The sequence below is a fragment of the Kogia breviceps genome, chromosome 5, assembly GCF_026419965.1.
Source record: "Kogia breviceps isolate mKogBre1 chromosome 5, mKogBre1 haplotype 1, whole genome shotgun sequence".
Classification (NCBI taxonomy): Eukaryota; Metazoa; Chordata; class Mammalia; order Artiodactyla; family Physeteridae; genus Kogia; species Kogia breviceps.
The window spans coordinates 104896472-104923338 of NC_081314.1; the positions used below are offsets into that span (position 1 = coordinate 104896472).

Here is a 26867-nt window from a genome sequence, read left to right on the forward strand (position 1 = left end):
TCTTTTCCTTTGTCATCTGTAACATTGTTTACTTATTCCTTATATTTTTCTTGATCTTTTTTATCAGAGTTTTATAATTTTATTAACATTTTTAAGAAAATAATTTTTTATTTTTCTCTATTTTTAAAAATTTACTGTTTTTAATCTTTTCTTTACTATTTACCTTCCACTTTCTTTGTGATTATTTTATTTCCCTTTTTCTAAATTGTTAAGTTGGATGCTTAGTGCATTAATTTTTAGTAGCTCTTCATTTCTAAAATAAGCATTTTAAGACTATATATGTATTTACCTCTAAAGTACGGCATTTATTGTACCACATGAGTTTTAAAATTTTTTTTCATTCTTATTTAGTTCTAGAGATTTTCTCATTTATATTAAAATAAGCCATGAGTTATTTAAATGTTATTTAATTACATTAAAAATAAACCACAAAAAAAATAAAATAAACCACAAGTTATTTAAAACTATGTTTTAAACTGTCTAATTTTTTATATTACCTTTCTATTTATTTCTAAGCTAATTGTACTTTGGTTAGAAATGTATTCTATAAAAATCTGATTTGTTGCAAATTGCTTTATGGCCTAGTACATGGTCAGGTTTCATTAATATTTTTGTACTTTAAGAGAATGTGATTTGCCTGTTTACAGATGACATGATACTATACATAGAAAATTCTAAAGATGCCACCAGAAAACTACTAGAGCTCATGAATGAATTTGGTAAAGTTGCAGGACACAAAATTAGTATACTGAAACCTGTTGCATTTCTATACACTAACAACAAACTATCAGAAAGAGAAATTAAGGAAACAATCCCATTCACAATCACATCAAAAAGAATAAAATACCTAAGAATAAACCTACCTAAGAATACAGAAGACCTATACTAGGAAAAAAAGACTATACTAGGAAAACGTAAGACACTAATGAAAGAAATTGAAAATATCACACTAATGGAAAGATATACTGCATTCTTCAACTGGAAGAATCAATATTGTTAAGATGACCATACTACCCAAGGCAATCTACATTCAGTGCAATCCCTATCAAACACCAATAGCATTTTTCACAAAAGTAGAACAAATAATCTTAAAATTTGTATGGAAGTGCAAAAGACCCCCAAATAGCAAAAACAATCTTGAGAAAGGAGAACAGAGCTGGAGGAATCAGGATCCCTGCCTTCAGACTGTTCTACAAAGCTACAGTAGTCAAAACAGTTTGATATTGGCACCAAAACAGAAACATAGATCCATGGAACAGGATAGAGAGCCCAGAAATAAACCCACACACTTATGGTCACCTAATCTAGACAAAGGAGGCAAGAATACACAATGGAGAAGAGACAGTCTGGGAACTTTGTGGTTCTGGGAAAACTGGACAGCTACATGTAAAAGGATGAAATTAGAACATTCTCTAACACCATATACAAAAATATACTCACAATGGAATAAAGGCCTAAATGTAAGACTGGACACTATAAAACTCCTAGAGGAAAACATAGGCAGAATACTCTTTGACATAAATGGCAGCAATATTTTTTGGATCTGTCTCCTAAAGTAAAGGGAATAAAAGCAAACATAAACAAATGGGACCTAATTATAATTAAAAGCTTTGGCACAGCAAAGGAAACCAAACAAGAAGACAACCTACTTAATGGGAGAAAATACTTGCAACTGATATGACCAATAAGAGACTACTAACCAACATATACAAAGAGCTCATACGACTCAACATCAAGAAAACAACCTGATTTAAAAATGGGCAGAACTCCTGAATAGACATTTTTCCAAAGAAGACATACAGATAGGCAAAAGGCACATGAAAAGATAGGCAAAAGGCACATGAAAAGATACTCAACATCGCTAATCATCATGTAATGTAAGTCAAAATGTAATGTAAATCAAAACCACAATGAGATATCACCTCACACTTGTCAGAATGGCTATCATCAAAAAGAATACAAATAACAAATTTGGATATGGAAAAAGGGGAGCTATAGTACACTGTTGGTGGGAATGTAAACTGGTGCAGCCACTGTGGAAAGCAGTATGGAGGGTCCTCAAAAAACTAAAAATAGAACGACCATTTGACCCAGAAACTCTACTCCTGGGTATATATCTGAAAAAGAAACAAAAAACAAAAAACAAACAAACAAAAAAGAAACAAAAAACAAAGAAAACCACTAACTGGAAAAGATACATGCATCCCAATGTTAATAACAGCATTATTTTTACATTTGCCAAGATATGGAAGCAACCAGTTGTGTCTATCAACAGAAGAATGGATAAAGAAGATGTGATATATATATATATATATATATATATATATACATACATATATATAAATGGATGGACTTGGAGGGCATTATGCTGAGTGAAATAAGTCAGACAGAGAAAGACAAATACTGTATGATATCACTTATATGTGGAATCTAAAAAGTACAGCAAACTAGTTAATATAACAAAAAAGAAGCAGATTCACGGATATAAAGAACTAGTGGTTACCAGTGGGGAGAGGAAGGAGGGAGGGGCACACAAGAGTGGGGGAGTGGGAGGTACAAAGTATTAGGTGTAAGATAGGCTACAAGGATGTATAATACAATATGGGGAGATAGCCAATATTTTGTAATAACTTAAAAAAATAAAAATAAAGGGAATGTGATTTGGCAAATTTAGGTTTATCATTCTATCTATATATCCATAAGATAGAATCTGTTAATTATATTCCTCACTCCCTGTAGCCTCACTGGTTATTTTCTACTTGATCTAGCAATTATTAAAGAAAGTGTATCAGAAATTCCTACCATATTGGCAGATTTATCAATTTTTGATTATACTTCTACTGTCAATTTTTGCTTTCCATTTTTGGAATGTTTTTATATACCTCCTTGTTGAGAGATTTAAGAAACTAAAGTCCAGGACTGTTATCCCTAGTACTGAATGTCACCTTAGAAATTATGAAAATATTGTTCACAAAGTGTTAGAATAGGCAACCCTTTGAGCTTGAGCATGGCCATTGAAAAACTATTTCTTAATATACTTTTACTCATTGCCTCCTATTACATGAAAAGAATAATAATAGCAAAGTAGGTGCTAAACATTATTTTAAGCTCTTTATATAAATTAATTCATTTAAAATGTGCATTACTGAACTAACAAATTGTGGAAATTTAGCAAGTAGTAGGACCTTCAAGCTTGTTTAAATAAACCACTGATAGTATTAGAACTAATTAATTCAGGGATGTCCAGAGGACAACCATATATTTTGGAATCTCAGTGGAGATAAACACTCTTCTCCATAATGTCTACTAGTACTACTCTCATTGCTGGGGTGGGTTACTGCTCTCATCCAGTAAGAAAATTCTGGGTTTTGTTTTTTTTAAGGATATAAACAGTATATGGAATATATACCTTGAAAATTCTTATCAACCTAGCCTTCTAGGAACGTATTTCTTAAGCAGATCCTTAGATTTTTAATCCATTCAAAATCTACACTTTTGGTATGGTACTTGCAACTCCAAATTTAAGACTATATATTAATTCCAGTGTCCCCAAATTAGCCATGAATAGCAGTAGCCATCCCAGATTAGATGACACCAGTTATCATGTTTGAAAGGGAAAATAATGGGTTGAACTCTGCTACTTGAGCTCTGCAAGAGTATCTGTTAAAATCACATAAACAACATCTAGTCTTATTTATTAGATTAAAAGCTCAAGAAATGGTTGACAGCCGCAGTATTATCATGTTTCAAGTGCTTTCTGAGTTTTATCACATTGCATTTTAAAATCAAATTTAAACATGTAAATTAAAAGAAAAAACCTCAATAGGCTAATGGAAGACAGAAGTAAAGAAAAATACATTTATAATAATGTGAATATATATCATATGACTCGTTGAAATTGAGATTAATGAGCAGTAGAATTTTCAGAAACTTTAAAAAACATTTTGACCATTCTATAAGACTGCAAGCAGAGCAGAGAAAGATGCTAAATAATTTTTTTGTCATTGTTTCTTTTTTTTTTATTTTTTAAATAATGGAAGGCCAGATGATTCCTTTGAATTTCATTGCATAGAAAAGCATGAACAGGAATATTTCATGTTTATGTTAATGGAATAAACAAAAGCTGCATGTCACTTGTCATGGATGCTGCTAAATAACAACAGAAAAATATCCACAACTTGAGTAAAATATATTGCATTTAGTCTGCATATACAGGGAAATTTTTATTTGAGTTATTATAAAACTAGTATTTCCATACACTAGCTGCTATCTTTAGATAAAAACAGATCAATCTATTTTTTGATCCGTCATTTGCTTTTATGTTGTATTTAATCAAAAGTAAGCCCAACATGCTCTTTAACAAAATATTTTGAATCACATGGATTTTTAATGTTAGAAATTTAAAGTTTATTTAGGAAGATAAATAGGAAACAATTCTAATAGTCTTATATCATGTTGTGAGAAATAACATGAAAAGGGCGTTGGGTTAAAATAAGTGAGAGAGTCAAAAATCAATATACATTAGAAGAATACATTTATTTTTGAGGTATCTCCAGGGCTTGTCTCATTTTGTAGAGCATTGAAAACATAGTAGGTCTGGCAATTGTTTAAAGATGGTAGCATAAACATGTGCCTATCTCCTTTCCCAGTCTGACGCCCCTGTAATAATAGAAAAGAAAATCACTAGGTGTAATCCTTTCGGATAAAGCACCAGAAATGGGACTTCAGTAGATGAGAGCTTAGCAAATTTTTAAGCATGGAAAGTGATTGGGGAGTATTGATATGTGTAGTAGGGTACAAAAAGGAAGATAAAAGATTGCTTAGTTGAGAGGAGAGAAATTCACATGGCAGAACCACAGATGGACTCCTGGCTCAGGTGCACCCATTATGGCAAAGTGCAGGAGTGAGAAGTGGGCCCCAAACAGGGCAAGGGTATATTCTGAAAATCTTAAAGGGAACAACTGAGCACTAATTCCTACAAAATGTCAGAAGATCCTTTCCTAGAAAAATAAATTCCCAGGGAAAATACAAACCACATATTGGCATTTGAGTATCTCCAATAAAACAGGTCCCTAAGTGCCCAAAATGTCTCAATCAAAGCCTCCAGAGGGAAAAATATTTTTAACTTACAATTCTATGCCCAAATTACTTATTGCATTTATTGAAAAGACATTTTCAGATCTAAAAGAAAATATAACTCATCTGCAAACTTTCCACTCTCAGTTAGGAAGCAAATGGAAGGTTTGTTTCAGCAAAATGATGATGATAGATAGACAAAGAGGAAGATCCTGTGATAGAGGAAATAGTGGCTTTAACTAAATGACCAGGATAAAGGATGAGCCCCACGTATTAATCCAAATGGAAGCAGGGGAATAGGACTTAGGAATGCAGGTGCTCATGTGGCAGAATTTGGATATACTGGATGTTGCTCTAGTCTTAGAACAGTGTAGAGCCAGGTTTTTTTTTTTTTTTTCTCCAAGGGCCAGATAAAAAATATTTTAGGCTTGTGGAAAATTCTGACTCTATTGCAACTACTTAATATTACTTAATTCTGCAGTTGTAGCATGAGGGCAGCTATAGACAATGACTAAACAGATGTGCGGGGCTGTGTCCCAATAAAACTGGCAATTTGGCCTGTGGGCCATAGTTTGCTGAAGCCTTCCTGGAGAGGCTCAGCCATGCATTCACGCATTACCGATAGGACATAGAAGAACAAACCTACTCTGGAGAAGGTGGCATCATTAAAAAGGACCTACAAAATTCAGTAGTCAGGTTAAAAGTGGCTAAATCTTTCTCTGTTTTCAGCTTGACAAAAAATGACATCTGAGTACCAGGAGCTCCTGTATTAGAAATCTTAGCAGAAAAGGCCAAAACATTTTACAAACACCACATAGTAATTTGAAAATAAGCTGTTTTTACATTTCCACTTTAATTATAGGTAAGAAACTGCCATAAGTATAAAATATAGCATGTATATATGTTGGAATAATATACAAGACTTTAATATTTAAAGTTAAAAAAGGAACATCAGTTACACGGGTTAACAACTACATTGAGAGGAGAGGTGGGTGTCTAAGGAAGCTAAATCTTTATGATAAAAGGAAGTCAACAGACAATGTCTAAAGGAAAAATAGATATGGAAGTAATCATGGGACTTGCAAAATAGAGTGAGTTAAACAAAACAGAGTGAGTTGAAAAGTACTGCCACAGATGAATAGGACTTGGAGTTGGATGGAGAGTCAAGAGGAAGAATGGAATGCTTGTGCTTTTCATTACAAGCCCTTCTATTTTCTTTAACTTTTTGGATATGTGCAAGCCACTTTGGTTTTGAAAATTAAAACAGAAACTGAGACTTGTTCTATGTGTCTTGCTGAATCCCTGCATTCTTATTGGTTTCTCTACTGCCAGTCACTGCTTATTGAAATCCTCCTTCCACAAGACATCACCATAATCATTTTAATTGCAAGGTTGTGTAATTCTTCTAACATTCTTTAGTTGCTCTCCAGTCTCTTTAGGATGAAGTCATCTCTTGTGTTGGTCTTCTTTGATTCCTCAGTTTAACTTGTCTGCATTTTCTCTGAGAGGCTGATGGTCCCTTATCATGTCTCCATCACAACACTCAACCCTGGCATGTATAAGGTGAATTACTATCTTGGCTTTCTCACTCCAATCCTACACCAGGCTATGATCCTTTTGAGGATAAAATTCATTTAATGTATGAATACTTTTATCATTTTTTATATTGTAAATTCTATTCAAATATCCATTCATTAAAGTTTATGTAGCACCTTCCACATGGCTGAGGACACAGAAGTGAGTGAGAGAGACAAAGAGGATGACAGATAATGGAAAAAACAAAATAGAACAAATATATGTCAGTTGGTAACAACTGCTGAAAAGAAAAGGCAGAGTAAGGGGGAAAGGGAGTGTGGGAGGAATGTTGCTACTCTATAAATGTCCTTAGAGGCTCAACATCCATTCATGATAAAAACTTTTACCAAAGTGGGTATAGAGGGAACATATCTCAAAATAATAAAAGCTATTTATGACAAACCCACAGCCAATACAGTACTCAATGGGGAAAAGGTGAAAGTCTTCTCACTAAATCTGGAACAAGAAAAGGATGCCCACTCTCACCTCTTCTATTCAACATAGTATTGGAAGTCTTAGCCACAGCAATCAGGTAAGAAAAATAAATAAAAGGTATCCAAATTGGAAGGGAAGAGGTAAAATTGCCATTATATGCAGATGACATGATACCATATATAGAAAATCCTATAGACTCCAAACAAAATCTACTAGAACTGATAAATGAATTCAGCAAAGTAGCAGGATATAAGATTTACATACAGAAATCAGTTGCAGTTCTTTATACCAACAATGAAATATCAGAAAGGGAGTGTAAAAAAACAATACCTTTTAAAGTTGCAACACAAAAAAGTAAAAAATTTGGGAATAAACCTCAACAAGGTTGTGACATACACTGAAAACTATAAAGCATTAATTAAAAAATTAATATAGGAAATTGAAGATGATTCAAAGAAATGGAAAGATATCCCATGTTCTTGGATTAGAAGAAAACTGTTAAAATGGCCATACTACCAAAAACAATCTACAGATTTAACATGATCTCTATCAAATTACCCATGACCTTTCTCACAGAACTAGAGCAAATAATCCTAAAATTCATATGGAGCCATAAAAGACCCAGAATTGTGAAAGCAATCCTGACAAAAAAAGAACAAAGCAAGAGGCATAATCATTCCAGACTTCAGACAATACTACAAAACTACAGTAATCAAAACAGAATGGTATTGGCCCCAAAACACACATATGGATCAATGGAACCAGATACAGAGCCCAGAAATAAACCCACACACCTATGGTCAATTAATCTTCAACAAGGGAGGCAAGAATATACAATAGGAAAAAGACAGCCTCTTCAGCAAGTGGTGTTGGGAAAGTTGGACAGTCACATGTAAATCAATGAAGTTAGAACATGCCCTCTCACCACACACAAATAAACTCAAGATGGCTTAAAGACTTAAACATAAGACATGACACCATAAAACTCCTAGAAGAGAACATAGGCAAAACATTCTCTGACATAAATCATACCAATGTTTTCTTTGGTCACCTCCCAAGGCAATAGAAATAAAAACAAAAATAAACAAATGGCACCTAATTAAACTTAAAAGCTTTTGCACAGCAAAGGAAACCATAAACAAAACGAAAAGACAACGTATGGAATGGGAGAAAATATTTGCAAAAGATGCAACTGACAAGGGCTTAATTTCCAAAACACACAAACAGCTCAGACAACTCAACAACAAAAAAACAAACAACCCACTCGAAAAATGGGCAGAAGACCTAAAGAGACATTTCTCTGAAGAAGAAATACAGATGGCCAGCCAATAGGCACATGAAAAGGTGCTCAAAATTGCTAATTATTAGAGAAATGCGAATCAAAACTACAATGAGGTACTACCTCACACTGGTCAGAATGGCCATGATTAAAAAGTCTACAAATAACAAATGCTGGAGAGGGTGTGGAGAAAAGGGAACCCTCCTACACTGTTGGTGGGAATGTAAGTTGGTGCAGCCACTATGGAAAACAGTATGGAGGTTCCTCAGAAAACTAAAAATAGAATTACCATAAGATCCAGCAATCCCATTCCTGGGCATATATCCAGACAAAACTATAATTCAGAATGATACATGCATACCTATGTTCATAACAGCACTACTCACAATAGCCAAGACATGGAAACAACCTAAATGTCCATTGACAGATGAATGGATAAAGAAGATGTGGTACATATATACAATGGAATATTACCTAGCCATAAAAAGGAACAAAATAATGCCATTTGCAGCAACATGGATGGACCTAGAGATTATCCTACTAAGTAGAATAAGTCAGACAGAAAAGACAAACACCATATGATATCACTTATATGTGGAGTCTAAAATATGACACAAATGAACCTATCTACAAAACAGAAACAGAACCAGAGACATAGAGGATAGACTGGTGGTTCCCAAGGGGGAGGGTGTTGGGAGAGGGATGGATTGGGAGTTTGGGATTAGCAGATGCAAACTGGTATATATAGAATGGATGAACAAGGTCCTACTGTATAGCACATGGGAACTATATTCAATATCCAGTGATAAATCATATTGGAAAAGAATATGAAAAAGAATGTATATATATATATATGTATAACTGAGTCACTTTGCTGTACAGCAGAAATTAACACATTGTAAGTCAACTATACTTCAATTAAAAAAACACAAAAAATAAATGTCCTTAGAGGTTTTTCTGATAAAGTAACATTGCCCTGGGGTTGAAGGATGTGAGGGAGTGAGGTAGGAGCCATGGTGTAACTCGATGGGGCATCAAGTACAAAGGTCTTGAGATGGGAGTCCATGAGACATGTTTGAAGAAGAGGAAGGAATAAATTGGTTCCAAAGAGCAGTGAGCAAGGGAGAGGTTATAGGAGATGAAGTTAAAGAGGGAGCTGGGTAGGTGAAACAGCTTTTACCATGACTCAAGAAGTGATTAGAGGGTTTTGAGCAGACTGAAACAATCTGCTTTACATTCGAAGGGATACTCCAGTGCTATGGGTGGAGAACATACTATAGAAGGGCAAAGGTGGGAGAAGGGAGGCCAGGAGAGATGTTGGTGGGTTGGGCCAGGGATAGAGCTGTGAAGTGTTAAAAAATGGCTAAAATCTGTGATATATTTTGAAGACAGAGCTGACAGGGTTTGCTGAAAGGTTGATGTAGCATATAAGAAATGAGAATCATGCTTCAAATGAGGGAAATTTGTAATCTCACCTTAAAGAATCACCTCATGACAATAGTCAATATCCACATCAATGTTGGTCCTGCTAAGGCACTTGGTTTTTTGGTGGATCAATGTACATAGAGTTAGGTAGTGGTAGTAGTGACAACCCAATCTACCCCGACAGATCACAGCAATCTTTGAGCAACTAGGATGCAGTTCTCACATCATGGAGCTGGGAAGTGACTGCTGATAAAAGATCGACAGATGGCTGGAATAGAAGCAAGAAACAGACAAATTCACCTAAGACAAATGAAGATTGTGGTAAAGAAGGATAGTTTAAGAAAAAGCAATTGCACAAGTGCTGGAAGAAGATATCCTTATGGAGGAAGTGTAGATTCACAAACATAAAAAGTTATCTGTGGCACTGTCTTCTCTCCGCAGCAGCAGCAGGGCTTGAGGGCATGGCCAGCAGGCAGGACGCTGCAGAGTCCCAGTCAGTCCGCCGAAAGATAAAGCAGAGCCCTGGAGAGATGAAGGGACTTGCCTGAGGACCCACACCTGGAGCTCAAAATATAGGAGAGAATAAAGAGAAGGCCAGAGAATTTACCCATCAAGGAAACAATCCTTTTGGAGAGGTTGTGGACAATGGAACACTGGTGTGGAACTTTGAAAGACTGATGTCATGTGGCTGACAGGGTCTTGGTGCTCCATCCGGGAGTCAGGGATGTGCCTCTGATGTGGGAGAGCTGAGTTCAGGACAGTGCTCCACCAGAGATCTCCAAGATCCACATATTAAAAGCTCTCTTAGATATCTCCATCTCAATGCTAAGACCCAGCTCCACTCAATGACCAGCAAGATACAGTGCTGGACACCCTATGGAAAACAACTAGCAAGACAGGAACACAATCTCACCCATTGGCAGAGAGGTTGCCTAAAATCATAATAAGGTCACAGACACCACAAAACATACCACCGGATGTGGTCCTGCCCACCAGAAAGACAAGATCCAGCCTCATCCACCAGAACACAGGCACTAGTTCCCTCCACCTGGAAGCCTACACAACCCACTGAACCAACCTTAGCCATTGGGGGCAGACACCAAAAACAACAGGAACCACGAACTGCAGCCTGCGAAAAGAGACCCCAAGACAGTAAGTTAAGCAAAATGAGAAGACACAAAAACACACAGCAGATAAAGGAGCAAGGTTAAAACCCACCAGACAAAAAAAAGAACAGGAAATAGGCAGTCTACCTGAAAAAGAATTCAGAGTAGTGATAGTAAAGATGATCCAAAATCTTGGAAATAGAATAGAGAAAATACAAGAAATGTATAACAGGGACCTAAAAGAAATAAAGTGCAAACCAACAATGATGAACAACACAATACAAGAAATTAAAAAATCTCTAGAAGGAAACAGTAGCAGAATAACGGAGGCAGAAGCAGAGATAAGTGACCTGGAAGATAAAATAGTGGAAATAACTACTGCACAGCAGAATAGAGAGAAAACAATGAAAAGAATTGAGGATAGTCTAAGAGACCTCTGGGACAACATTAAATGCACCAACATTTGAATTATAGGGGTCCAGAAGAAGAAGAGTAAAAGAAAAGGACTGAGAAAATATTTGAAGAGATTATAGTTGAAAATATCCCTAATATGGGAAAGGAAATAGTCAATGAAGTCCAGGAAGTGCAGGAAGTCCCATACATGATAAATCCAAGGAGAAAAGTCAAGACACATACTAATCACACTATCAAAAATTAAATACAATGAAAACATGTTAAAAGCAGCAAGGGAAAAATAAAAAATAACACACAAGGGAATCCCCATAAGGTTAACAGGTGATCTTTCAGCAGAAAAGCTACAAGTGAGAAGGGAGTGGCAGGGCATATTTAAAGTGATGAAAGGGAAAAACCTACAACCAAGATTACTCTACCAAGCAAGGATCTCATTCAGATTCAACAGAGAAATTAAAACCTTTACAGACAAGCAAAAGCTAAGAGATTTCAGCACCACCAAACCAGCTTTACAACAAATGCTAAAGGAATTTCTCAAGGCGGGAAACACAAGAGAAGGAAAAGACCAACAATAACAAACCCAAAACAATTCAGAAAATGGTAACAGGAACATACACATCGATAACTACCTGAAATGTAAATGGATTAAATGCTCCAACCAAAAGACATAGACTGGCTAAATGGATACAAAAACAAGACCCGTATATATGCTGTCTACAAGAGACCCACTTCAGACCTAGGGACACATACAAACTGAAAGTGATGGGATGGAAAAAGATATTCCATGTAAATGGAAATCAAAAGAAAACTGGAGTAGCAATTCTCATATCAGTTAGCACAGACTTTAAAACAAAAGACTATTACAAGAGACAAAGAAGGACACTATATAATGATCAAGGGATCAATCCAAGAAGAAGATATAACAACTGTAAATATTTATGCACCTAACATAGGAGCACCTCAATACATAATGCAAATACTAACAGCCATAAAAGGGGAAATTGACAGTAACACAATCATAGTAGGGGACTTTAACACCCCACTTTCACCAATGGACAGATCATCCAAAATGAAAATAAATAAAGAAACACAAGCTTTAAATGATACATTAAACAAGATGGACTTAATTGACATTTATAGGACATTCCATGCACAGAATACATTTTCTCTTCAAGTGCTCATGGAACATTTTCCAGGATAGATCATATCTTGGGTCACAAATCAAGCCTTGGTAAATTTAAGAAAATTGAAAAATTGTATCAAGTATCTTTTCTGACCACAATGCTATGAGACTAGATATCAATTACAGGAAAAAATCTGTATGAAATACAATCACATGGAGGCTGAACAATACACTACTTAATAACCAAGAGATCACTGAAGAAATCAAATTAAAAAAAACTAGAAACAAATGACAATGGAAACACGATGACCCAAAACCTATGGGATGTAGCAAAAGCAGTTCTAAGAGGGTAGTTTATAGCAATACAATCCTACCTCAAGAAACAAGAAACATCTCAAATAAACAACCTAAACTTACACCTAAAGCAATTAGAGAAAGAAGAACAAACAAAACCTAAAGTTAGTAGAAGGAAAGAAATCATAAAGATCAAATCAGAAATAAATGAATAAGAAATGAAGGAAATGATAGCAAAGATCAATAAAACTAAAAGCTGGTTCTTTCAGAAGCTAAACAAAATTGATAAACCATTAGCCAGACTCAGCAAGAAAAAAAGGGAGAAGACTCAAATCAATAGAATTAGAAATGAAGAAAGAGAAGTAACAACTGACACTGGAGAAATACAAAGGATCATGAGAGATTATTACAAGCAACTCTATGCCAATAAAATGGACGATCTGGAAGAAATGGACAAATTCTTAGAAAAGCACAACCTTTTGAGACTGAACCAGGAAGAAGTAGAAAATATAAACAGAAAAATCACAAGCAATGAAATCGAGACTGTGATTAAAAATCTTCCAACAAACAAAAGCCCAGGACCAGATGGCTTCACAGGAGAATTCTATCAAACATTTACAGAAGAGCTAACACCTATACTTCTCAAACTCTTCCAAAATACAGCAGAGGGAGGAACATTCCCAAATTCATTCTACGAGGCCACCATCACCCTGATACCATAACCAGAGAAAGATGTCACAAAGAAAGAAAACTACAGGCCAATATCACTGATGACATGGATGCAAAAATCCTCAACAAAATACTAGCAAACAGAAACCAACAGCACATTAAAAGGATCATACACCATGATCAAGTGGGGTTTATCCCAGGAATGCAATGATTCTTCAATATACGCAAATCAATCAGTGTGATACACCATATTAACACATTGAAGAATAAAAACCATATGATCATGTCAAGAGATGCAGAAAAATCTTTTGACAAAATTCAGCACCAATTTATGATAAAAACCGTCCAGCCAGAAAGTAGACATAGAGGGAACTTACCTCAACATAATAAAGGCCATTTATGACAAACGAACAGCCAAGATCATTCTCAATGGTGAAAAACTGAAACCATTTCCACTAAGATCAGGAACAAGACAAAGTTGTCCACTCTCACCACTAATATTCAACATAGTTTTAGCCACAGGAATCAGAGAAGAAAAAGAAATAAAAGTAATCTAAATCAGAAAAGAAGGAGTAAGCTGTCACTGTTTGCAGATGACATGATAGTATACATAGAGAATTCTAAAGATGTTACCAGAAAATGAAAAGAGCTAATCAACAAATTTCATAAACTAGCAGGATACAAAGTTAATGCACAGAAATCTCTTGCATTCCTATACAATAATGATGAAAAATCTGAAAGAGAAATCAAGAAATACTCCCATTTACCATTGCAAGAAAAAGAATAAAATATCTAGGAATAAACCTACCTAAGGAGACAAAAGACCTGTATGCAGAAAACGATAAGATGCTGATGAAAGAAATTAAAGATGATACAAATAGATGGAGAGATATACAATGTTCTTGGATTGGAAGAATCAACGTTGTGAAAATGACTATACTACCCAAAGCAATCTACAGATTCAATGCAATCCCTATTAAACTACCATTGGCATTTTTCACAGAATTAGAAGAAAAATTCCACAATTTGTATGGAAACACAAAAGACCCCACATAGCCAAAGCAATCTTAAGAAAGGAAAACGGAGCTGGAGGTATCAGGCTCCCCGACCTCAGACTATACTACAAAGCTACAGTAATCAAGACAGTATGGTACTGGCACAAAAACAGAAATATAGATCAATGGAACAGGATAGAAAGCCCAGAGATAAATCCATGCACCTGTGGTCACCTTATTTTTGATAAAGGAGGCAAGACTATACAATGGAGAAAAGACAGCCTCTTCAATAAGAGGTGCTGCGAAAACTGGACAGCTACATGTAAAAGAATGAAATTAGAATACTCCCTAACACCATACACAAAAATAAACTCAAAATGGATTAAAGACCTAAATGTAAGGCCAGACACTATCAAACTCTTAGGGGAAAACATTCGCAGAACACTCCATGACATAAATCACAGCAAGATCCTTTTTGGCCCACCTCCTAGAGAAATGGAAATAAAAACAAAAATAAACAAATCAAACCTAATGAAACTTAAAAGCTTTGCACAGCAAAGGATACCATAAACAAAACAAAAAGACAACCCTCAGAATGGGAGAAAACATTTGCAAATGAAGCAAGTGACAAAGCATTAAAGGATCAAACTCCAAAATTTACAAGCAGCTCATGCAGCTCAATATCAAAAAACAAACAACCTGATCCAAAAATGGGAAGAAGACTTAAATAGACATTTCTCCAAAGAAGACATACAGATGGCCAACAAGCACATGAAAGAATACTCAACATTATTAATCATTAGAGAGATGCAAATCAAAACTACAATGAGGTATCACCTCACACCAGTCAGAATGGCTGTGATCAAAAAAATCTACAAACAATAAATGCTGGAGAGGGTGTGGAGAAAAGGGAACCCTCTTGCACTGTTGGTGGGAATGTAAATTGATACAGTCAGTATGGAGAACAGTATGGAGGTTCCTTAAAAAACTAAAAATAACATTACCATATGATCCAGCAATCCCACTACTGGGCATATACCCTAAGAAAACCGTAATTCAAAAAGAGTCATGAACCACAATGTTCATTGCAGCTCTGTTTACAATAGACAGGACATGGAAGCAACCTGAGTGTCCATCAACAGGTGAATGGATAAAGAAGATGTGGTGCATATATTCAATGGAATACTACTCAGCCATAAAAAGAAACAAAATTGAGTTGTTTGTAGTGAGGTGGATGAACCTAGAGTCTGTCATACCGAGCGAAGTAAGTCAGAAAGAGAAAAACAAATGCCATATACTAACACATATATACGGAGTCTAAGAAAAAAAATGGTTCTGAAGAACCTAGGGGCAGGACAGGAATAAAGATGCAGACGTAGAGAATGGACTTGAGGACGGGGGGAGAGGGAAGGGTAAGCTGGGACCAAGTGAGAGCGTAGCATGGACATATATACGCTATCAAATGTAAAACCGATAGCTAGTTGGAAGCAGATGAACAGCACAAGGAGATCAGCTGGGTGCTTTGTGACTACCTAGAGAGGTAGGATAAGGAGGGTAGGAGGGGGATATAAGAGGGAGGAGATATGGGGATATATGTATATGTATAGCTGATTCACTTTGTTGTGAAGCAGAAACTAACACACCATTGTAAAGCAATTATACTCCAATGAAGATGTTGAAAAAAAAAGTTATCTGTAATAAAGTCGTGGTTAATAAGGGCTCTGAAACCAGAGTACTCTGTGGCTGAATATGGCTTTATTATGTATAAGCTGGTTCATTTTGACCAAACAATTTAATTTCTCTAAGTCTTAATTTCCTTGCTTGTAAAATGGACATATGTAATTCTTGTGATTTTTAGCATTGTGAGGAGTGAAAGAGATGACAAGTAAAACCTATCTCAAGCTTATAAACTTTAATAACTCTTGCTTATTATTAATATCAAAGAGAGACTACCTTTCCTGATAGGATGAAGCAAAGGAGGAAAACATGATAGATTCTGGCAGGAACAGAGTATCAGAGGTTTCCATTTAAATAAAGAACTGCATTAAACTACATGGAAAGCCCATATGCTTCAAGTTCTAAACAATCCTTACATAACACACTTTCCCAACCTGTGAGTTTATTTATTCCACCATGAAAGCAATAAATGAGGGGCTAAAAATTATCATAAATTCCTGCCTTGCTGCTGTTTCCATCTTTCAAAAAGTTATCAGGAACTGTTACTTTGATTTAGTTCTGAATAAAGCCCTTGGAAGTGTGAACTTGGGAGAAACTGATCACTTTAATTTTAAGATACCTAACAGCCTAGGAAAAAAGCCTTGTTCATAATTGTAGATGTTAAACTTCAGGGTGGTATTTAAAAAAATTGTCTACAGATTGAGTACAAACACATGTTCGGAGATTCTATAAAGAGTTGAGGGATAGATATCTATAAAATAAAGAATTCCAACAATGCAAACACAGTTAACCTAATAAAGAAAAAAATTAGAAAGTGTACTAAATAATTGCAGCACAGGGAGCTCTCAGCTTAGTTATTATAGACACACAGCTAAATTGTAAGGCAGAAAAACTCAGGGATGACCCTGGAAAGGATGATAATTGTACTGCCTAATCTAATTGAGATGGAGAACGACCTGGATAGTTTAGGAAAATTCACCTGTATAAACCTGATGAAATTTAATGGGAATATTTATAAAGTGGGACTATGAGAAAACATGTAAGTTTGGATAGATAGACAATATATATGGTTTATATAGATATACAGTGTGGGTATATAAATAAAATGTAGCCCAGCATCATAAAGTCAATTGAACAACTATAGAAATAGGCCTGGCTTAAAAGCAACTCATTTGAGAAAGACCACTGGGGACAAGCTGGTAGTAAACTGTGCCTATGCCAACAGTGTGTGGCAACTCTTCAAAAAGCAAATGAAAACTCAGGCTGCATTAATTGAGGCCTAGAAGGAATGGTGCTAGCCCTGGTTTCTGCACTGATTAGAAAATATTTGGAATATTGAGCTCAATTCTGAAAAGATTTAGAGAAAAACTCTAGTTCTCTAGAGGAAGTTTATCAGAATGATGAAGTATCCAGAAAGCATGTCAGATGGAAATGGTTGAAAGGTTTAGACAATTTAGGCAAGAAAGGAAAGATTTATGAGGTTCACATGTTGTCTTCAAATAGCTGAAGGGTCATGGAGTAGTGCAGAAGAAGGCTTAGGTTTACTTTGTATAAGTTCAATTTTGTAGAACCAGTACCAGTGTGTAGTGTTTTAAGATTATATACAGGGCTATAAGGAAGCATACTGTTACTCACAAAGATTCTCGATTTATTGGAACTGCTCCTAAGGAAGGGAAAAGTCTTCCTGGTGAGGTAGTGAACATTTTCACTGGCAGTGTTCTGATAAAGGGTAGATGGTTAATTAAACTCTACTTTATCTCATCTGCTTCTCACAACAATTATGAAGTAGAAAGGCATTTTCTTTTTATTTTTATTAGTTGCCCAATAAAATCAAAAAACATTCCTCTTTTCTTTAATCATTTTACACTTTCTAAGTCATTAAAAACTAAAACTGAAGAGGCACTAACCATTACTAATAACTAAGAAGCAGGACTAGAGTTATATTTGCTTCAAGAAAAAGGAAAATCCTAGGCTTTGAAGAGAAATTAGGTATAATAAAGAGCAAGTGTCACCCAACTCTAAAATCTCTTGAAATTGCCCCAAATTGCTCTTCACAATCTCCACATCTCTTATTCTATCACTTCTCTCTCCCCCTGTCTAAACTGCGTTTTCTTCACCTTGGCATTCCTTCTCTTTCAAATGTCATCTCCCTAATGCAATCTGATAGACTAGTTTGCAGTTATCTTCAGATTCTTTGAATTTCAATAGTGATTTATATGGATGTTTTGCTCACTTAAGATGCTGCTTCTTTGTATTTGTCCTTTCTGTCTCCTTTCTACCTTATATATTAGACTTTCCTTAGCTTCCCTCTTGAGCCTGAGTTCCTTTTTTATTCATTTTTGTAAACCTCATAGTACCTACTCATAGTTGCTAAATAAGGAAAACATGAATATCATTCATTAGGACTGCAAAGCAAAAATGGTCTTGGAGACAAAATATTAAATAAACTCATAATATGTTATTCAAACTAGGCTTGAAAAATAATGATATTTTTTAAACCATCAGCTAGATGGTGGATTGTAAAACATGACTACAAATTCCTCCCAACTCTGTATGCATGCCCCTTTGCAATGTGACTTTGTTGCTCTTCTCATCAAGAGGTAGAATCTGTTTCTTCACTTTGTTACATTTGGGCTGGCCTTGTGACTCTCTTTGACCAAGATATAGTGTCAGAATTATGTTGTAGGAGTTCAGAGCCAATGTCTAAAGAGGTCTTACAACTCTTTTTCTTATCTGCTTGAAACACTACCTTGAGATGTCTAGCATGTGGGTGGAAGTGAAGCCATATGGAATAGAGATGAATCATCCCTGCTTAGAACACCCTAGACCAACCACCTGACAACAACATGTTCAGTTGAGCCACCATTATGGGAGTGACCTCACGTGAGACCAAAAGACAAAACCCACAGCTCCACCTGAGCACAGCCCAGACTGTTCACCCATAGAATCATGAATAAATGAAACAATTATTATTTGAACCGTTTAGTTTGAGGATGGGTTGTAACATAGCAATAGATAACCTGGACAGGCTACAAAGACAAAAGCCATTAGTTAAATACACAGACAATTAGACTGACAACACAAGTATCACTATGGGAACAATCAACTAATTACCTTATGCTAGAAGAACTATAGTGTGACATAAGCAAATCATATAATCATATAATTCACATCTTTCTGTTCACCAATGTAAGAATGCACATGGTCTCTCAGGCAGCATTATTGAGTGTGTGGCACTATTAAATAATTGTAGAACATAAACAACCTTTTAATTCTTTACGAGAGAGAAATTTAGAACTGTATCCAATTTTTATACGAACTTATCCCCCAAATGTATTTTTAATGAGTCTGCCATCTTTAATACATTCGTATTAAACTTAAAACTCCAGATCAACTTCAAGTTTGGAAGTTTACTATATGAGATAGGTGGACTTCAAAGATGGCCTGCAATGATCCCTGCATCCTGGTATTCATGCCCTTGTGTGATTCCCACTGTGGCCTAGACCTAGTATCATATTTATAGCCAACGCAATAAGGCAAAGTGATGTGATGTCACTTCCATGATTAGGTTACAATAGATTGTGATTTCCACCTTGCTAGCAGACTCTCTTTCTGGGTTTAATGAACTAAGCTACCATGTTGGAGAGGTCCACGTGGCAGGAATCTGAGAGTGTTCTCCAGCCAACTGGCAATGAGGAATTAAGGCTTGCAGTGTGACAACTCTCAAACTGTACCTTGATATAGGCCATATAAATAAGGTTGGAAGTGTATCCTTGACTATTTGAGCCTTCAGATGAGACCACAGCCCTAGCTGACACCTTGATTGCAACCTTATGAACAACCTTGCAGAAGCTAAGCCATGACTGAATTCCTGACCCATAGATAGTAAATGTTCTTGCTTTAAGTTTTAGGGAAATTTGTTATGTAGCAAGAGATAACTAATATACTATGGTAAGGGATAAAAACTGTTGCTGTTGATATGTGGGTCTTCTTTTCTCTATTTTAGCTCTTAGCCTTAAGAGAATGTATCATTATTTTAATTTTTTCTTTGTATATAAGATGTATCCAGTCTTCCCCTATCTCCTTGGAGTACTTTTTTGAAAATAGGTGCCAAGTTTCCTTCATTTCATCAAATATTTTAACAATATACAAATTAGAAGAAAAAGCCAAAGGGGAAAAAAGTTTGAAAATTAATCAGTCCTTTGTAAGTTATAAAAATTTTTCAAAATGACCTCATCTGTTATACAAATGCAGTATAAAATAAAATCTCAGTGTAATCTTTTCTGTAAGATTTTGTATTTCACTATGTGAATGCAAAGGCATATAATAAGTTCTATAATTTTGGTCTAATTCATCAAGTAAATTTTAATATAAAGTATTTCAACTACTATAATTCACAATTGTCCTCTATAAATTTGTTCTTTTGTCTTATTTTTATATATTTTGTATATAATATGCATTTGATTTTATATTATATTGTGTTGTACTTTAAATTCCATATTAGGATTTTTGTTGATAACCAGATAGAGTCATTTACAATAATTATTTGGAAATAATTCTATATCCTTTCAGTCACTTATTTACTCATTTGTTTATTTATTTAACAAGTATTTATCAAACAACTACTATGATGAGGCAACTTGTAAGATTGAGAAATGTATATGGAGATAGCAAATGTACACTAAATGGCCCCCCAAAATAAGACGTAGTGTTGAAATGTAAGTACAATAAAATTAAAGTCTATTAAAATTGATAAATTAACCTAAGTTCTTAGATGTGCCAGGAATAAATTGATGACTTATTTACAACTATTTTATATTAAGATATTGAAATAAATTTCTTTTGTTAAACTCATTTCATTGTATGGCTTGTTTAAATAAAAAATAAACACATATATGATAATTATAATCTCACAAGATGTAGGCAAAATTAAATTTTGAGTTTCTTTAATTAAAAACAAAAATAAAAAAAGAAAAGCATTTGTTGAGATGGGCATAGTTCTTACTGTACTGACAAAAATGAAATTTCATTTTTAATTACTAATTTTCAACAAACTCTGAAAATCATAGGTATCATTCCAGTTACCTAAGCCATTAGCTTTTGAATTTTTCATCTATATGCAATATTTTAATATTTTACACCATAAAATATGTTGAGAGTTGGGCACAGAGTATCATTCTTCTATCCATATTAACTGAATATAAAAGCTATATCTCTTTTTAACCTAATAGTCGTTTCCACCTTTTTACTGAGTGTCTATAGCATGACAGGTCCTCAATATGTGTCATCTCTAACTCTTACATGAATCCTGCAAAATAACTATTATTATTATGAATCTATTTTATAGATAAAGCACATTTCCGAAAGATCAGTAAATTGCAGAAGGTCACTGAGTGAATTAGGAGCAAAGCTGTGATTCAAGTCTGCATCGGTGTGCCTTCAGTCTCTGTGTTTTTAATTCACATCATAATGTCCAGGGAGAATTGACTGTGAAATAAAATTCATATTTTATGGCAAAACAAGAAAAATTTAGACAAAAATTCTTCTCTGCCTTCTGGCCCCCTTTCTCCCACCATTGTGCATTGTGTATCTGCATTATTGGCCAGACCTCCCTCATGGGCAGAAATACCTGCTCGACCATAAACAGCAACATTCACCTAGCATCAACAAGACAGCTCCTTAAAAGATAACATTCCTCCTTGATCTTGTAAGGGGTCACATGACACACCATGAAGACGCTCAGATCTGGATTAAGTAAATTAGTCAATAATAAGTAATTTGATCTACAGCCATCTGTCTCAGAAAACTTATATAACTGTGCCTTGACTTCTATCAGGTGGAACAGTTCTCAGAGCTTTCTGAGATGCTCTTCCCAGGTTAAAATCCTCAAATTTGGCTTGAATAAAATTTTCCATTTCTTTGTTAGATTGATTGATTTAATTTTTTGTCAACAGGGTAAAGCCCATCTTTCATTACATCATTTGATTTAGAAAGCTATGGAATTCTTGAGTAAAAAGCACAAAGATCTTGCCAGAATCTGTTGTTGATCCTACTTTCAGTCTGTTGGTTGGGCAAAGGAGTTTCCAAGAATAGAAAAGAAAATGAATCTGACCTCTACCATAAATCCTTTAAGTTGAAAGACAAGGACAAAATTTGTATCTGATAAGATCATCTCATCTAAAGATAGAGGAAATGAGCCATAAATTCAACTTACTCTTTGTAAAAAGTAAATTGTGCAACCGCATCTGGAATACTGCCTACGTTTCTCATTGTCATATTGCAAAAAATTATACTATAGCTGTAGAAGAGGAACAAAAATAATAAAGGGGATGAGAGAGTTTGAGATAACTAAAATTAATAGATTCTAAACTACAGAGAAGAGGTTGGCTGAGGGATGGCAGGGGAATTAAGAAAGGCACATAAAGCAACCATTCTGCTTTGCACATTATTATGTGTAACTATGACCTCAAACGGGAAAGGCAATAAGGGAATCAAATATTAGGCTGAATAAATCACTGATTTGACACTCACTTTTTATATCCTTTTTGTTGTCCTTTTGACTTCCTTTTACCTGCAGATGATTGCTGAGAAACCAACAGCTAAAAGTTCCTGACTTTTCAAGGAAGAGAAAAAATAATGGTGGCAGTAAGCCAGGAGAAGACAAGGCTGATAGTGGAGGTGGTAATGAATTTTGTATAGATAAAGGGACAGAATATGAATGATGGGGAGATATTATGCATTTCCATTTAGACTAGGGAAAAAGAGAAGTTCAAATATAAGAAGGGTGCCCTATGGGCTTAGAGACATAAGAACAATTTTTTTCAGTGGAATAATGTTTCAAAATTATAGATACTCTGCAAGTTTTTCATAGAATGGTTTAGGTTCAGTACTACCCTGAAAAAGAAATAGCCTTGCAATGACCTTTTTCAGCCCATGATTAAAATTTAGTTTACTAGTTTTCTCATTATCTCTCAAAATATGTGTAAAATAATGATTCTACCCTAATCTGACTTGGCTCTCTTAGCCTGGGAATTTCTGTTTTACTGTTTCTGTTTTCCTCTGGCCACAGTATTTCATTTTATGATGCAAAAAGTCAAAGGAGATAGATGATCTTTATCGTCTCCTATGCAACAGAGCTACTCACTTCATTTAAAGGGAAATGTGCATTTTCATGGAAATTCAGGCCTGTATTGATGAACTAAGATAAACTGCCACTATTAAACATAATAGTGATATACAAAAGAAAAAAGTCCTAGAAAACACATTTTAAAAAATGGTAAATTTACACTGAAAGATAGGATATATATTTTAAGAATATACATACAGCCTAGATATTGGATAAATTAAATTTTCCAAGGATTTGTCACATAATATTTGGATAGTTATAAAGTTGAAAATCCCAGGACAAAGGTTGTGGAAGACAGGTTGAAAACATAGGTCTTTGATAAGCATAGTGACTTAATATGAAAAAACTAATTAGCCCAGTGCCTTTTTATAAGTAGATATTAGTCATCTAATAAACATTTTTCAGTGGACGTGTTAAGAAATGTCATAGGTTAGGTGTGATATCATTTTCCATGCTCTTTTCTTTCTTTTAATGTGACTATTTTGGGGTTCATTTTATAATAATGCATTTAAGAAATACTTAATGATTATATTATATTTCTCCCAACTGGAAACCTGAAAAGCCTTCTTAACTATTTCTTTGCCATAAAACATGGAGGCCTTGCAGATTTTTCCTCAGCAATGAATTGCGAATCTAGGCATCCTTCTCTATTGCTACTCTCAGTGCCTTAATGGGACCTGATATCTTTCATCTGACAATTATCAAGACTTGATATCTTGCCTCTGGTTCCCATCTTCCCCACAACACTCCCCCTCTGTACAACGTCCACATTTCCCCTTAAGTCCTTTAATTTACACTTCCAAGGGGAACAGGAATATCTAATGCACACAGATGATAGGAAATGGAATTTAAGAAGAAACAATCAAATGGGTGGGGAAAAAATAAAGAATATGATGCAACCAGAGGAAAGTATTGACAGTAAAAAGTTGGGCAAGTAACCAGTTGTGCAATTAGGTTGATGAGGTTCAGGGCGGGCTGCCCCAGAAGGTGCCACTTTGGCACGAGGAGTATTTTGAACTCAAGATGATCGAGGCCCAACAGATGCAAGGAGAGCTTTATACCACCTCTTTAACTGCCTAAATCCACTTAGATAGAGGGTCTGATCCCGGAAGAGAGCTAACATCAGAGATAATTACAAAGACTAAGAGCTAGGTGCCTAAGCTTGCAGGGGGCGGGGGGCAGGGCTTTGAGATCAAATTCGTCTGTACCCCATTGTCTCTGTAAGGCTTGGCAAACATTTGCTTACCAAACATTTGCTCTTCCTGTCCTATGAATGGTCTTCCTTCCTTCTGAAACCCCAAACCCCACCCCCTTTCTTCTCAGCTCAAAATGGCATACAAGCTTCAGTTGCATGTCAGTGAGAGCCTCTCATTGTCGTTTTGGGGCTCCTGTACATAATTAGATTTTTTCCTCCTGTTAATCTGTCTTGTACCAATTTAATTAACAGACCAGCCAAAAGACCCTAGAAGGGTAGAGGAAAGTTCTTCCTCCCTTACAATGTCATGGATGTTAGAAAACTCTATTAATTCCTTCATTTGACTGAACAATGTTTTTTTCACACTGCTGCTGAGGAACGTGACCTAATGGGGTTAAGTAACAATAGAGTAGTACAGGCCAGGGGCACAAAGAGGGAAGTTATATTACAATAGCTTTTTCTCATAAAGCATTTTTATTTTTATGATTTTTCTGAAGATAGTAAAAGATCACTTAGCATATTGTTTGAAAGCTGAAATAGTCAAAGATGAATAATTATAAAAGGGACACTGATGTTAATCCTATACACCTATACATCTTCTGTCTTTGCAGAAAAAAAAGGAATCCCATTATGACATACTAGAGTTTAGACAGAGTAGGGAGGCTGTGATATTAAAATAGTCTCTTTAATAGTTATTGTTTGCTTTGGCAATATCTGTCATACTTTTTTTTCAGGATAAAATTATATTTTGGTTAAAACAACCCAAACGCTAAAGATAAACTGAATTTATTTGTCTTGCTAACTAAAGAATGTCACTACCACTAGCTACCCAGCTCTATAAGGACTGAGTTATTAGCCACTGCAGCCACTGACCTTTAATACACCCTGAAAGGAGTTCAGGGCAGAAATCAGGAATTAAGGCACTCTGTGTTCTGGGAAAACTGGCAGAACAAGTCTTCAGACAGTTAGATATTTTCTGGAGAAATTTTTTATGAACCTGGATTCTTGTATCTTCCAATACTTAGAAAAGCACTAAAACCATTAACTAAGGTATCTGTTCCTCCTCATGACTATGACTAGCTGCAACCTTCTACCGAGTTGTGAGATGTGTGCTTGGTTGCACGTATCCCATTTGCCAAATCCCCCCTTACCTCTTTGGAACAGTTTCTCAGAGCTATCTGAGAGGCTATCTCCCAGGGAATAGTCTTCAGTAAGACAATGAATGAACTCAACTCGCAGTTTTTAAATTGTGTAGTGTTTTTTTTTTTTCAGTTGACACTTTGCACTCCTCAGATACTTGGTTTTACTCTCTCAACAGATTTCAGACATTGGTGTTTAAAATATGCACAGAAATCTACAACAAGAAATACTTCTCCTGTACCTACATGAGTATGGAACAATGCAGTATGAAAGGTCATACCATTGTTTTCTCAGGGGTCAGGGAAGAAAGCCAAATATAGGGTGCAATGGAATTACTCAACCTCCTCTCTTTTCTATTCCTCTGCTGTCTTAAGAAAAAGAACCCCCAAACTAAATGGATATAATGCAATCACTCTTTTCAATTATGCCTTTAATGCCTATTGACGTGCTTTGTGTTCATCAGAAGAGAATAGAGAATCTGGTTCCATTCTAGGTTCTTAATCTTTCTGATAAGACAACCTCTTTGGCTGTGAGCATCAAGATTTAAGTGTATAGGACCCTTGTGTCAGCTTTCAGAGGCAAAATAGGCCATGGAGGAGATGAGATGATCCATGGTACATAAGGAGTGAAATGACATAAGGAAGGGCTCTCTCCAAATTTCCTGGAATTCTCAGTGTAGTGTTAGCTCTCTGTGAAATAGTCAGCTTCTTGGGTGTAGTCACCCAGCGCCTTGAGTGTAGAAGTGCTCTGCTGTTTAATGCTCTGTTGTCACTGTCTTGAAAATCTTAATAGTCTTTTTAACAAGGAACTCTACATTTTCATTTTGCACTGGTCCCTGCAAATTATGTAGCCAGTCTTTCTGGTGAAGAAGAGTTTTGAAAGGAAGAAAGCCTTCTGGTGTTTGCAAAGACATGATACCCAGCTGGAATGGTATGTTCTGCTCTCTCTGAAGGATTACATAGATATCCAGCATCTAGAGGGGGACAACACCCCCCTTCAGGATTCAGTCTTCCTTCTCTATTTAGTAGCACACTCCCCTCCCCTTTTTAGCTGTATGCATGGCTGCCCAGTCAGAAAGTATATTTCCAAACTCTCTTGCATTTAAGTGTATCCACGTGATTGCATTTGGACCATTGAGATGTGAATAGACATGTTTGCAATTTCAGGTTATTGCCTTAAAGACAAAGGCAAAGAGCCCAAACTCTTTCCTTTTCCTTCTCATAGACCAAAAGGTAGATGTGCTGGTGACCAGCTTTGACCATTCAGAGGAAAACATGCTAGGGGAAGGCAGAGCAAAGAGTAGAAGGAACTAGGGTCCTTTCAAGACCTTCTGCATGAGAG

General features: G+C 35.6%; 1 protein-coding gene across 10 annotated transcripts in view; it reads right to left on the reverse strand.

Moving 5' to 3' along the window:
• The window catches only part of EPHA6 (EPH receptor A6), an 850011-nt gene that overhangs the window by 207684 nt on the left and 615460 nt on the right, over positions 1–26867 (reverse strand). The gene's annotated exons all lie outside the window — the stretch shown is intronic.